The sequence below is a fragment of the Carcharodon carcharias genome, chromosome 3 (assembly GCF_017639515.1).
Source record: "Carcharodon carcharias isolate sCarCar2 chromosome 3, sCarCar2.pri, whole genome shotgun sequence".
NCBI lineage: Eukaryota > Metazoa > Chordata > Chondrichthyes > Lamniformes > Lamnidae > Carcharodon > Carcharodon carcharias.
The window spans coordinates 31,753,595-31,769,586 of record NC_054469.1 but is presented as its reverse complement, the minus strand read 5'-3'; positions in this window follow the sequence as shown (position 1 = coordinate 31,769,586).

Here is a 15,992-nt window from a genome sequence, read left to right as displayed (position 1 = left end):
GAAAGAAGAAGATATCAGGGCATAAAAAGAGTGGCAGTCAAGGAGAGTATTATATTCTTTGCCTGAGGCTGAACCACACTGACCCTCAGCTGAGCTTCCAACCCCATAAGTTCTCCATCACCAAGACTGCCTACTTCCACCCGTGTAAGCATCACCCAGCTCCACCCCGCCTCAGCCATTTGCCACAGAAGCCCCATCCATTCATTTGTATAAACCCCCAGACTTGACTATTCCAGTGGTCTCCTGGCTAGCTTCCCATCTTGCACCCTTCACCAACTGGAGCCCATTCAAAACTCTGCTGCCCCTATCCTACTTCACAGCAAGTTCCGTTCTCCCATCAGCCCTTTACTCACTGGCCTACATTGGGATGCCAGTCCAGTGACACCTCAAATTTAAAGTTCTCACCCCCATGTTTAAATCCCCCCATGGTCTGCCACTCTGTTGCTCTCCCCCAGCCCTACAACTGTCCCTCTAATTCTGGCACCTTGCACATCCTCAATTTCCATTGCCCAGCATTGGCGGCTGTGCCTTCATTCATCTAGGCCCCAAGCAGTGGAATCCCTTCCCTCAGCCTCTGAGCCTCATGACTTTTCCGCCTATGAAACATTCCATAAAATCTACTCTTTGACCAAGCTTTTGGTCAACTGTTCTGCTCTATCCTTTTGTGGCTCAGTGTCAGGTCGTGTCTGACATCATTCCTGCAAAGCAGCTTGTGATATTTTCCTCTGTTAAAGGTGCTGTATAAATGCAAGTTGTTGTTGTATTATAATCCACTGGACGTGATTGTGCAACAAAATTTGGTGACTCCCCCCCAGAGTTAATGTAACCTTGTGACTTTCTGATTGGGACATCTTCCAGAGCCACAGGAAATTCCCCAGTTTCAGGCAGGACCTGTGTGGAGTTTGAAGTAGTAGGGGCATTAGAATTGTCCTCATTCCCTTCCACCCCTCCTTAAATCCTCCCACCTTCACTCACACCGATTAGAAAAAAAGCGAAATTAGCTTGGATTCCTGTTCTTGACTACAGCATCCCACAAGTACTGCCTCACATACCACTAACTTTGAAAAGACTGCAAGATCAGCTTGTATGAAGAAAGCCCTTCTTCAACCCATTTGGTCCCACCCTCCCAGAAGGTTAATTCTACAAACTTCCCATGACAACGTCCAGTCATTTTTCAATGGATCCAGTTGCTTTACGTCCAATCTCCTTGCCATACTGGGCCAGCAATTGATCCCCTTCTGAGGGCAAGAGGCATTTACATGTCCAATGCCAGCATAGAACTGTTGGACCGAATGGTGTGTTTCTGCACAGTAAATTTGATATAATGTTATTTTTAAATGAAAATGTTTTGGGTAAAAGGAGTTTTTTTCCTGTTTTTGTACTGGTTTCCTCTCCCCATACTCACTTTGATTGCGAGTGTAACTGCGTTACTGTTCTAATGCCACTGTGAAAGTAGCAGTTGGAAATATGCTAGAATGACCCAGGGAGAATACTCAAGCTGACTTTAAATAGTGGGAATGGGAGGAGGCTCATGCGTAGTATAAACTAGTACAGCTGAATGGCCTGTTTCTGTACTCTATTTCTATGTAAAGAAGCCTCTAGGCTTCTAGTTGATGCACGTGGTCTCACAGCGACATGTCTGAGATCAGGCACGCTGTGAGTGAAGGACTGTGCCCCATTGGTAGCTGCTCACATTCAATGCCTCATGCTTGCAAATCCAAAATAACCCAGATTTGGAAATTCCTGTCTTATCACAAAATAATTCTGCTTGAGTTGTTTCAAATGTAAAAGGGGACTGGAATATTAGAGAACATAGCATTAAAATATCAGTTGGGCTTTATAAGATTTTATTTGAACTCACTACTTGGTGTCAAAAAAAAATGTCATTTACTCAAGGGAGTTAAATAAGGAGCCATGCTGCTTTCACTAATCAATGCACTGCCCTCATAGCATCCTTCTACTTGGAAATCAGTCAGAATTGCAGAAATATGGTGGTAGCTTATGCCCATGGCCCTTAATGTAGGGGAAAGTGCTCCATAAATGTATATCAGTTTCACCTTTGAGTTTGCAATTACATAGAATTGCAGATAATATGGAGCACAGAAAGAGGCCATTGGACCCAACTTGCTGACAATTACGCTCTACTTTCTCCGACCATCCTTCTTCAACTAACTCTATCAACATAACCCTCTATTTCCTTCTCCTCATATACTCATCTAGCTTGCTCTTAAGTGGACCTGTATCATTTATCTCAATTGCTCCCTGCGGCAGTGAGTTCCACATTCTTATCTATGCACACATTTTAATTATTTTTTAAATGTGTTCCATGATGTATAAGCCCTGTCTACAAACTTTAGGGTCCGGTTACTGATTAACTTTTTTTTCATCAACTGCCATAATCTCATTATCTATCTATCTGTCTGTCTGTCTGCCTCTCTCTCCCTGCTTATCTACCTAGAAAGAAAAGAATGAATTTGCATTTGGACAGTCCAAAGGCTTTTCAGCCAATTAAGCATTTTGCTGTGTGGTCATTGTTATAATGTAGCTACAACAACTTATATTTACACAGCACATTTCACAGAGGAAAATGCTTCAAAGCATTTGGCAGGAGAGAAATCAAATAAAAATTGGCACAGGGCCAAAGAAGAATATACTAGGATGGGTAAGTAAGTGTTTGGTCAGAGGTAGGTTTTAAGCAGGGTCTTAAAGGAGGAAAGTGATAGAGAGGCAGAGAGGTTTAAGAAAGGAATCCCAGTGCTTCAGGCCTAACTACCTGAATGCATAGTTGCCAATGATAGTGCAGGGGGAAGAGAGTGAGGAATGCATGAGAGGTTAGAGTTGGAGGACAGTGGAGTTCTTCGAGGGTTGTGGACAAGCAGGGATCAAAAACATAGGTAAAGGAGGAATTATGTTTGTGTTAAATACCAGAAATAGAGGGTAACCTAAGAGCTAATAAGAGTGAGGAAATTAAAATAATTAATTAACAGCAGTGAAAAAGTACTGGAGAAACTTAAGAGGCTAAAATCCAATGAATCTCCAGGACCTGATGGCCTATATCCTTAGGTTCCAAAGATAGCTGCAGAGATTGTGGATTTGCTAGTTACGATTTTGCAAAAATTCCTAGATTCTAGAATGGTCTCAATGGATTGGAAGTTAACAAATGTAACACCACTATTCAAGAAAGGAGGGAGTGAGAAAGAAGGTTACATCAGAAAAGTACTGAGGAAGTCTTAACAATGCACTTAGAAAATCATGGTATGATCAGAAAGAGTCAACATGGTTTTATGAAAGGGAAATCATATTTGAAAAATAAATTAGAGTTTTTTTGAGGTTGTAACGAGTAGGGTAGATAGATGTAGTATACCTGGATTTCCAAAAGGCATTCGATAAGGTGCCTCACAAAATGTTAATACACAAGATAACGAGCTCATGGAGCCGGGGGACAATATAGTAGCATGGATAGATGATTGGTTATTGGTCAGGAAGCAAAGAGTAGGGACAAATGTGGCATTTTCAAATTGGCAAGCTGCGACTGGTGGCGTATTGCAATTATTTACAATCGATATGAATAACATAGACAAAGAGACAGAGAGTAATTTATCTAAGTTTACTGATAAAAAATCTGGGTGGGAATGTAAACTGTGAGGAGGACACAAAGAGACACAAAGACTTAGATTAAGTGAATGGACAACAAGGTAGTGGATGGTGTATAATGTGAGGTTATTCACTCTGGTCATAAGGATAGAAAAACAGAATATTTTTAAAAAGATGTGTAACTTTTAACTGTTGATGTTCAGAGAGAATTGGATGTATTCCTACAAGGAACAGAGAAAGTTAGTTTGCAGGTACAGCTGCAAGCAATTAGGAAAGCAAATGGCATGTTGGCTTTTATTGCAAGAGGATTGGAGTACAAGGGCAAGGAAGTCTTGCCACAATGCCACAAGAGTTTGGTGAGACCACACCTGGAATACTGGAAGCAGTTTTGGTCTCCATATTTAAGGAAGGATATGCTTGCATTGGAGGTGGTACTAGATTTGTCCTTGGGATGAGAGGGTTGTCCTATTTTGAGAGGTTGAATAAATTGGGCCTATATTCTTTCAAGTTTAGAAGATTGAGAGGTGATCTCATTGAAACATTCAAGTTTCTGAAGGGGCTTGATAGAGTAGGCGCTGAGCGGTTGTTTTTTTCTGGCTGGCGAATCTAGAACATGGGCACAGAATTTCAGGATAAAGGATGGTCATTTAGGATTGAAATGAGGCAAAGTTACTTGACTCAAAAGGGTTGTGAAACTTTGTAATCCTCTATCTCAGAGGACTGTGGATGCTGCATCGTTGAATATATTTATGACTGAGATAGACAGATTTTTAGTCTCTCAGGGAATCAGGGGACCTGGGGAGCAAGTGTGAAAATGGAATTGAAGCTTAAGATCAGCCATGATGGTAACGTATGGTGGAGCAGGCTTGAGGGGCTGTATAGTCTACTCCTGCTCCTATTTCTTATGCTCTTATGTTTTAAAGGAGGAAATCAAAAATTATGATGTTCTGTATATTTTGTCACAGTTAGTTGGTTTAGAGGACCATGTTATTAATTGCTGAGGTGGCCTTTTTTTGATAGACAATGGGAAAGATGTATTTTCACCACTGATTTTGGGAACTTGATCAATGACTTTCATTCATTGTCCTGGACCAGTAATTGTGCACTTTGAACATTAATTTTTGATAGTTGCAGCCAACCTTCTTATCCACAGTGCATCATTGCTGAATAATTTAAATCATTTTAACCAGAAATTACAAAGTAAGAACTATTGAGGCACCAGAAGAAGTGTACAACTTAATGTGATTGGAAGTAATGACAAATTAGACAGAACTTAGAGAGAGGGATTGTTTTTAATGAGGATAAGGCTCTTACTTTGCCTCTGTGGCAGCCTCTCATGATATGATTAGTGTCCTGATCGAGGCTTTTCAAAAGTGTGGAACTCTGCTCAATAAATTATTTTTAGTTATGGTAGTGCAATGGCATATTTAGAGAAAGAGGAGGTAATGTAGTACTGTGTAAAATGAATTAGTTGTGATCATCCAGAGAAATTTTCTTGATTCTTCCTCTCCTAATGGCTTGGGGTTGTTTGATTATTTACCCCTCCCAGGAGATTACATGGCTCTGGGTAGAGTGGCAAGTGTATGTATTGTGATGCATAAAACATCACAACAGTACTGGGCAGGCAGGATGAACCAGAAGGTCTCCTTTCTGTCATTTTTTGTATGACTGTGGGGGTGAAATTAGGCACATGTGACTGGGGATTTGAACACAGTGAGGAAAGATACCATGGTCTGTTCTGATTCTACTTATCTTCAACCATGGGCAAAATTTTTCCCTCATCGGGCAGGCTTGGTGGGGGCAGGTGGGAGCGACCGCCACCCGCGATCGGGGCCCTCACCGCGATTTCATGCTGGAGGATCAATTAAGGCCCGCCCATTGTGAAATGCACGCAGCAGCAGTGCCTGTGTGGGGGAGAGGGAGGAGAGCGTGCATGCAAGTTCGCACATGTGCGCGAGTGCACGCAGGAAAAGCTCCCTGAGGCACAGACCTGCCTCAGGGAGATGAAGATATAAAAAAAAAGAATTTTAAGGCTTTTAAAAAAACATGTCCTGTCACGTGACTCTGTCACATGAGCAGGGACATGTTAGAAATTAGTATGAAAATTAAAATTTTTTTTTAAATGGCGGATCGAAACCTCATCCCGGCCATCGATGCGGTTTCGCAAAAATGCAAAGGCCGCTTGTCCTTTTCGCCCGCCCGCCATCTGTAAGGTTGGATGGGCAGTGAAAAATTTCATTTAATGACGTTGTTAATGACCTTAATGGGAATTTTAATTGTCGGCGGGCCCGCTGACAAATCCCAGCTGACCGAAATATCGCGTGAGTGCGCGATGACGTTGGGACGCTCGACATTTTACCTTTGTTCAGGTTGGGCGCGCGCCCACTTGGCGAGCTACAAATTCTGGCCCATATCTTTTTTCCAGAATGTGTGCGTACTATATTAACACAGCACAGCCGGCTGCCAACTGAGCAAAGCCAGGGTGGATTTGTGATTCGCTCTGACTCACAACATTGTGGGTCCAAACCCACATCAGGTGTTATCAGATAAATGAGGCTGACACAACAGTGCATACGTCACTGTCAGAGGCATTGTCCTTTGGATGGAACTTTACATGCTTCTGTTAAAAAATCATCCAAATTAAGTTCTCCTCATGGCTTAACATACCCATAATAATCATAACCATTTATGCCGCCCATGTATCCTCTCAAGAATAATGTTATCTCTCCTTAATTTTTTTTCATTCATTCATGGGATGTGGGCGTCACTGGCTGGGCCAGCATTTATTGCCCATTCCTAGTTGCCCTTGAGAACGTGGTGGTGAGCTGCCTTCTTGAACCGCTGCAGTCTATGTGGTGTGGGTACACCCAGAGTGCTGTTAGGAAGGGAGTTCCAGGATTTTGTCCCAGCCACAGTGAAGGAACGGTGATATATTTCCAAGTCAGGAGGGTGACTGACTTGGAGGGGAACTTCTATATGCACAGTGATGCAGTAGGAGAGTTTGATTGGATGCGCTCTCCCTGGTCCTTGAGAGAAGTACAGGTAAACTTAGAGGTTGTCATTGCCATTTGTTGGGAAATAAGAGAAATAACACAAGAGAAACTAAATTCTTTTGACCTCCTTTTAGTTAGCAGCTACACATCCAAATCTAATATTGAAATGCATATGGGATAACATACACATTCATTTAATGTTCAAACATATGAAAGACCTATAGGTCAGGTACGTGCTGACATATTACATTATCCTTTTATCTTTTGTTTGACTCAGCAAAGATGGATGGGAGGAAAATCTCCTCAGTCTGCCAGCTGGAGCGACCTAAATGAAATTAGTCTGGACAGTCTGAGCCCAGTTCCTAGTTGGATGAGCTCACAACACAAATCTGCCTTGTGTCTTGGCACAAACTACAATCTCTAAGGAAGCTAGCAATGATGACAAGTGTAGGAAATTTGAATCTCACATATGTACAGAGTGGGAGAGTCTCCTTTGAGGCTTAGGGTGAAGCTGAATTGTGGTGAGAGTGCAGATGCAAGTCAACATGCGCTAAGGTTGACGTGCGAATGCCTGACGATCACACTGTGTGTATAAAGCTCAATATTCTTAGCACTTCCAGCCCTGACCTTGATGAATAGATCTTCCCAAAAGAAAGATTAGCATTTTTATATCCTCTTCACAACTTCAGCCCGTCCCAAATCACTTTTTAACCAATTAAGTACTTTTGAAATGCTATCACCATTGTAATGTGGGAAATTAGACAGCCAATTTGTGCACAGCAAGCTCCCACAAACAACAATGTGATAATGACCAGGGGGGGGAGTGCTGCACTGTTAGAGGTGCAGTCTTTCTGCTGCGATGTTAAACTTGAGGCCTTCTGAGGTGGGCATGGAAGACTCCATGGCACTATTTTGAAGAAGAGCAGGGGAGGTATCCTCAGTATCCCAGCCAATATTTATCCCTCAATCACCAACACAAAAACAGGTTATCTGGTCATTATCACATTGTTCTTTGTGGGAACTTGCCGTGCACAAATTGCTGCCACATTTCCTACATTACAACTGTGACTACACTTCAAAAAAGTACTTAATTGGCTGTAATGTACTTTGGGATATCCGGTAGTCATGAACGGCACTATATAAATGCAAGTCTTTCTTTTCTGTCCTTACTACGGATTCACTCAAGGTCAATCATTGCATTCTACCTTCACCTCGCTGGGATCAGTTAACTTCAGCACAGAGCAAATATTAAACCTGGGATATTCTTAGCTCAATACCCCAGCAGTTGAGTTGTTGATTCACTCACCTGAATCAAAGCTTCTGCTAGTTCGTCCGAATTGCATTAGTGGCTTTGACGCAGTTCAACTGAAAGATAACTGCACATTTGCAGGAGGAAGAGTCTGAAGGGAAGTGATTTTGTGATAATTCAACACAGCTGCCTGGTTGCTTATCAATCCTCAGTGCATCACAGATTCATACAGGAACGTTTTGTTGAAACCAATCCCTGGTATGTGAAGTCTGATCCTGAAACTCATGTGTTCCAAAAAGAAGCATCCGCTTTAGAGCTTTAAGCAGGTGCAGATTAAGGTTTTCAGCATCTATGCTAGAACATCTCACTGAACGTTACCATGTATTCTAGGCACATTGCCCATTCTAGTCATAAGTGTAACTGCGCCATGTTCGTGCCTGTGGGCTGATAATGCACAAAGCTTGTGGTACAGTTTCCGTGTGTGTCGGGGAGGCTTGGTGTTGAGGCATTCAATAGTGAACAGGAACTGATTGCTGGAATATTATAATATGTCGTCCACTGAGAGTTACCGCATACTTTGCATAAGGGTTTACAGTTCTGGGTTTCACGTGGAGACAGTCCTCCATTTTTATAAGGTCGCCACTGTTTACATTGGAGATTTAAGGGGAAGGATTCAATAAGGCTTGTTAATGGGTGCAGGAATCAGGATATGTGATTATCCTGCACCCAATGGAAGTGATGCAGACATCATGTAAACTTCTTGCTCATCTCCATGACTGTGCCATGCAGCCCAGAGTTAAACTTATTGCTGAGTGGCTGTACACTCAGCAGGAGGCCTAGGTTTGTGTGAGGCTGAAGCCAATGAAAGCGAGCCTGCATTTCTTAAAGCCAACATTTAAAAGAGGTGGTGCATTCTGGCTGCAGCAGGTGGAAGTATCTGGGAAAGACTTTATGAGCTGGAAGCAACTAAAGCAATGGAACAATAGGCTAGAGAGAGGGCTCCTACTTTCTCGAACAGAATGCTGGAAGCCTTAGTGCAGGAGGTGGAAAGGAAGAGAGGGGTCATCTTTCTGCAGGGGAATAGGAGGACCTCCAAACGTACACTGTGAAGGCAAAGGAAGCCGATAGCCACAGAAGTCAGTGCCAGGAGTTTGGCCCTGAGATATCTGGATATAGTGCAGGAAGAAGTTCAATGCCCACGCGTGGTCAAGGTAAGTGAATGTATCTTCAAATGCTATCGCTGCATCACCAATCTTACAGACTGCTCAATGCACCACATATCACTCAGCCATCAGCAATTTCTAGCAAACAGGACTCAAGCCTAACATTCATATGCTCCACCTCACCTTCTCCGCCTTACCATTGCTGCAAGCTTCACACCACATTTTGCCCTACCTTTCCCTTTTATGGAAATATACCTTGACTGTGCCCAAACTAATTCTTCTTTAAATTGTTCAGTTACAGATTTGCCTTCTAATCTTTGATTCTAATTTATCTGGGTCAGATCCATTCTCATCCCATTGAAGTTGGCTTTCCCCAGTTAATTATTCTTACTCTGGATTGCTCCTTGTCCTTTTCCATAGCCAACCTAAATCTTCTGATGCAATGATCATTCTTCCCTAAATGTTCACTTACTGACACTTGATTCACTTGGCCCACTTCATTCCGAAGAATCAGGTCTAGCAGCGCCTCCTTTCTTGTTGGACTGGAAGCATACTGCTGCAAAACATTTTCCTGTTCCTACTTTAGGAACTCATGTCCCTCTCTGCCCTTTTACACTGCTACTATCCTAGCATATATTCAGGTAATTAAAGTTCCCCCACTATAACTAGTCTATAATTCTTGCAGTTCTCCATAATTTCTTGAAAATTTGTTCCATTACTCTGTGCTCTCTAGTTGTTGACCTATAGACTACACCAAGCAATGGAATTGCACCTTTTTTGGTCTTTAGCTCTAGCTAAATAGATTCTGTCCTTGACCCCTCTGGGACATCCTCTTTTCCCAGCACTGCCATGCTTTCCTTAACCAATCCCATCATGCCATCCCATTTGCTCCTTTCCTATCTTTCCTGGACACCTTGTATCCAGGAATATGTAAAACCCAGTGGAATCAACCAATGGGGTCCATCTTGGTGGACCGTGGATCCCACAGGAGGCCGGTGTGAACCTGATTTGCATCCCACTAATGGGTGCAAGGTAAAGCCCAACCAGAATTGTCCCCCCCCTGACAATGCCTGATTTACAGCTATGCTAGTGGGAAAACACAGCAGCCCAGAACGCGAAGATAAAAGCAAAATACTGTGAATGCTGGAAATCTGAAATATAATCAGAAAATGCTGGAAAAACTCAGCAGGTCCGACAGCATTTGTGGAGAGAGAAACAGAGTTAACATTTCGAGTTCATATGGCTCTGAAGAAGAAGGAGCGTCCAGCAGGCGCCCCAGAGAGGCGTCACTAAACTTGGCGGCTGCCGTCACCTTTGCTTTTGGGGCCACCTGTCACTCGGAGCAGTCCGGGTTTGTAGACATGAAGTAGGCTGCACTCTGCTTTAAATATGGCTCCCGATGTGAGGAAGTGCTGAGATCGTGGTGTGGCGGGCAAATCAGAGCCCGCCCACCAGCAATCCGGCATGTTTCCCGTGAATGCATTATTAATGGGGCCATGGGAAGCGGATGATACGGCGTGAAAATCTGCCATTGCGGCTGACGGGGTAAGAAATCTTTGGCCCGTGACTGCACTTAGTGCGAATCTGGGACGATTCCGCCCTACATGAGTATGTTCCTATAGGTAAAGTCCACTCCTAGTAAGTCTTGGATTAGTTATAATTACAAGACTCTACTTTTACAACCGGTCTGCTGCCACGCATTAGCTTTCTACATATGTTCAGGATCCTCAGAGGCAGAGCAATTATTCTGCAGAAGGAGCATCTGCTCAGGTCAATGGCCAGAGTCTGACAGGCAGCTGAATGTTTACAGCACCAACATACGACAGCTTCACTCTGCTGGAGGGCAGAAAATCCCTCTACACATTTACAGCTGTTGAGAGAATGATATCTAAGCCCAGATAGGCTGGGAATCGCTCATCTGAAAAGAATGCCTGATTATCAATAAAGCTTTCACAAATCAGGCCTTTTTGGGACCAAATTCTTTCTTCACGTTTTTAATTGACTTGTCACTAAAATATCAGACGACCATGGGTAACAAGAAGACAAACTGTAAAAATCACTGGGCAGGAGTCAGAATGTTGTGTCCAGTTTTGATCCTTGCCTGGTGGGTGATATTGGGGCTTTGAAAAAGGTGGAGTAAAGGGCCACAAGCTTAATTCCAATTTTGAGTCATCTTAGTGATTAAGCTAGACTAAATGGGGAGGTGGTGGCATAGTGGTATTGTCACTGGAGTAGTAATCCAGAGACCCAGGGTAATGCTTTGGGGGACTGTGGCAGATGTTGGAATTTGAACTTATGACCATGAAACCATTATCAATTGTCGTAGAAACCCATCTGGTTCACTAATGCTCTTTAGGGAAGGAAATCTGCCACCCTTATCTAGTCTGGCCGACATGTGAGTCCAGATCCACAGCAATGTGGTTGACTCTTAAACGCCCTCTGAAAATGGCCTAAACTGAGTTGTATCAAACCGCTGCAAAGTCAATAGGGAATGAAACCAGACGGAACACTCAGCATTGACCTTGGCACCAGAAATGACAATGGCAAACTCAGCCCTGTCAGCACTGCAAAGCCCTCCTTACTAACATCTGGGGGTTAGTGCCAAAACTGGGACAGCTGTGTCTCATAGACTAGTCAAGCAACAGCCTGACAAAGTCATACTCACTGAATCATACCTTACAGAGATAATGTCCCAGACGCCATCAGCAGGACAGACCCAGCAGCAGAGGTGGCAGCACAGTGGTATACAATTGGGAGGGAGGTGTGCTGGGAATCCTCAACATTGACTCTGGATCCCATGAAGTCTCATGGCATCAGGTCAAACATGGGCAAGGAAACTCCTGCTGACTACTACACACCGTGCCCCCACACCCCACACTCCCCTCAGCTGATACATACTTGATCTCATCCTCACCAATCTGCTGCCACATCTGCATCTACACATGAGAGTATCAGTAGGAGTGACCATCACAAAGTCCTTCTTGGCCTCCTTCAGAGGTTGCCAGTATCACAGATGCCAGTCTTCAACCAATTTGATTCACTCCACATGATATCAAGAAATGGCTGAAGACACTGGATACTGCAAAGGCTATGGGCCCTGACAATATTCCGACAATAGTACTGAAGACTTGTGCTCCAGAACTGTCCATGCCCCAAATCAAGCTATTCCATTACAGCCATCTGGCATCTAACCGGCAATATGGAAAATGCCCAGGTATCTCCTGTACACAAAAAGCAGGACAAATCCAAACTTTCCAATTACTGCCACATCAGTCTACTCTAGATCATCAGTAAAGTGATGGAAGGGGTTATCAACAGTGTTATCAAGGGTCACTTACTTAGCAATAACCTGCTCACTGATGCCCAGTTTGGGTTCTGCCAGGACCACTCAACTCCTGACCTCATTACAGCCTAGGTTCAAGCATGGACAAAAGAACTGAACAGATGAGGTGAGAGTGACTGCTCTTGATGTCAAGGCAGCCTTTGACCGAGTGTGGTATCAAGGAGTCCTAACAAAACTGAAAACTCTCCTCTGGTTGGAGTCATACAAAGCATAAAGGAAGATGGTTATGGTTGTTGGAGGTCAGTCATCTCAGCTCCAGGGCATCACTGCAGGAGATCCTCAGGGCAGTGTTCTTGGCCCAACCATCTTCAGTGCTCCATCAACGACCTTCTTTCCATCATAAGGTTAGATGTGGGGATGTTCGCTGATGTTTGCATAATGTTCGGCACCATTCGTGGGTCGTCAGATACAGAAGCAGTCCGTGTCCAAATGCAGCAAGACCTGGACAATATCCAGGCTTCGGCTAACAAGTTGAAAGTAACATTCACGCCACACAAGTGCCAGACAGTGACCATCTCCAACAAAAGATAATTTAACGATCGCCCCATGATATTAAAAAGCATTACCATTGCTGAATCCCCCACTATCAACATCCTGAGGGTTACCATTGACCAGAAATTGTACTGGACAAGCCATATAAATACTATGGCTACAAGGGCAGGTCAGAGGCTAGGAATAGTGCGACAAGTAACTCAATTCCTGACTTCCCAAAGCCTGTCCACCATTTTCAAGGTGCAAGTCAGGCGTGTGATGGAATACTCTCCACTTGTCTGGATGAGTACAGCTCCAATAAGGACAAAGCAGCATGCTTGATTGGCACCCATCACAAACATTCACTCCCTCCACCACCGACACACAGTAGCAGCTGTGTGTACCATCTACAAGATGCACTGCAGGAACTCACCAAGGCTTCTTAGGCAGCACCTTCCAAACCCATGACCACTACCATCCGAAAGGACAAGGGCAGCAGACACATGGGACCCCCATTATCTGGAAATTCCCCTCCAAGCCACTCACCATCCTGATCAGGAAATATTTCGCCATTCCTTCACTGTCGCTGGGTCAAAATCCTGGAACTCCCCAACTGCATTGTGGGTGTACTTACATCACATGGACTGCAACGGTTCAAAAGGGCAGCTCACCGCCACCTTCTCAAGGGTAATTAGGGATGGGCAATAAATGCTGGCCTAGCCAGTGATGTCCACATCCCATGAATGAATAAAGAAACTGAGCTGTGAATCTACACTAGCACTTAGATATAAATAACCTGTGTGTTTGGTGTTAGTTAAGCCCCTCCTTGCATCCTTCACCTCAAAATAATTTTGGGCCCACTAAGTTGCTGGAACTGAGGGTTGGTTATGGCACAATGACAGTAACAGGGCGTCTGGGACCTAAGTGAATACGTCAGTCAAACAAAATACCTCCTTCACCAATAAGATTTAAGGATTGCGAAATAATCAGCAAAAGAGCTGAGATGGAGGATGAAGTAAAGCGGGTGAATTCAAAGTCAGATCAGGCACAGAGATATAAAGAGAAAAATAAAGAAAGATTGGATTAAGAGAGATAAAAGAAAGACAGAAAGGAAACATAAGAAAAAAGAAACAATTTAAAAGTTGACATTTTAAAAATTTGCTATAACAATTCACAACCTGAATGGTTCACACTTATGACAATTCATTTTCAGTGCTATGGAACTTTATTGGCAGTCATTAACACTTGAGATACCATTAAAAGGGCACTTGCATTTGTACTATTGCGCCTAAATATTTGCAGCAAGTTTAGCTTGTACCAATACGCAAATGGATCAACTTCATTTCGTTTATTGTATGTCAATAATGCGACAGACTGCAAGGTACAATTTTGCGAAGCAAATGGTGGCGCAGCACAACTCAGACAATAACTTTGGGATATTGGCATTTAACTGTACATTTCTCCCTCTCCTGAAGTTGCTGCACCAATTATATCTAAATAACATCCAGCGCCTTTTACTTTGCCCTTAGTTAGACAGCAAAACCTGTCCCATTATAATTGCTGGTGTGAAGACTGGTGTAATTGCTGTTATCCAGACTGGAGTAAGTTCTGTGTAATTCTTGGTGTGAACAAGGTAATTGATGATGTGGACGTGGTTTCATTATGAATGCCATGAGTATATGCTGACGTTACATTTACATTGAAGGAGCTGGCTAGTGTTGACTCTAACAGTGCTCATTGCTGTGCATAACATTGCACTGGAGAGGATGCTACTTTTCAATCTAAGTTATGCCCTTTCAGTTATTATTCACACTAAAACATTCTTTTATATCCAAAATGTTTGTAAGTGCTACATATTATTGGAGGAACACCGTTCCCAAGGTATTTATTAGATTGTTTGGTAAATATTCAGAAAAAATGGATGCCATGTTTAAATTCAGCCTCACAATGCAGAGGCTGGAGAGTTTAGGATTGTGGCTGGTACCTGATAAAAAAAGGTTTGCATTTATTTAGTGTCTGTCTTGACCTTGGAATGTCACAAATGACTTTACACTTCAAAAGTATGTAATTGGTTATAGTCACTGTTATAATGTCACAGAAACAACCTCCAACTTGTGCGCAGCAACCTTCCTCAAACAGCAATGTCATGATGACCGGATAATCTGTTTTGGTTAGTGATGTTGGTTGAGGGACAAATATTGGCCAGGACCTTTCTTCAAAATAATGCCATGGGATCGCTTGTGTTCGCCTGAGTGCCTCAGTTTAACATCTCATTCCAAAGACAGCAGCTCTGACAGGGCAGCACTCCCCTCAGTACTACACGGAAGCATCAGCCTAGATTATTTACTGAATTCTCTGCAGTGATGCATTTAACCATTGAGATTTATTGCAGCTGAATTACCCTGTTTCTTTATTAGGTTGTTGTGACGGTTAGAGAAACTCCCCAGAAACAAATGTTAAATTATGCATCTAATTTTTCTAATTTATTTTGAAATCTCACATTATTCAACCATGTAACAACACAACCGTGTCCTGTACTCCCCTCCACAAATGAATAAAAAACATGCATAAGTTCGCCCAGCTTTGATTATTTCAAAATTGTAATTTAGAAAGAAAAATAAATCAGCTATGTTTCAGCTGTTGCCTCTGATTCAGAATATCATGAATTCAAGTCCCACTCCAGAGACTTTTGAGCCCAAATTCAAGACTGACATTCCAGTACATAACTGAGACAGTGCTACACAGTTGGAAGTGCCCTCTTTCAGATCAAACATTAAACTGAGCCCCTATTTGCTCCATCAGGCAGATCTAAAAACTCCCAGGGTGCTATTTCAAACAAGAGTAGGGAAATTCTCCCTGGTATCATGGTCAATATTTATCTTTCAACCAACATCAGTAAAGCAGATTATTCAATCATTATGTTTATGGGTAAAAGCAAATACTGCGGCAGCTGGAAATCTGAAACAAAAATAAAAATAGCTGGAAAAACTCAGCAGGTCTGACAGCATCTGCGGAGAGGAATACAATTAACGTTTCGAGTCCGTATGACCCTTCCTCAGAAATAAGGAAAAATAGAAAAGAGGTGAAATATAAACTGCTTGAGGGGGGTGGGACAGGTAGAGCTGGATAGAGGGCCAATGATAGGTGGAGGTAAAGAAGAGATTGCCAAAGATGTCATA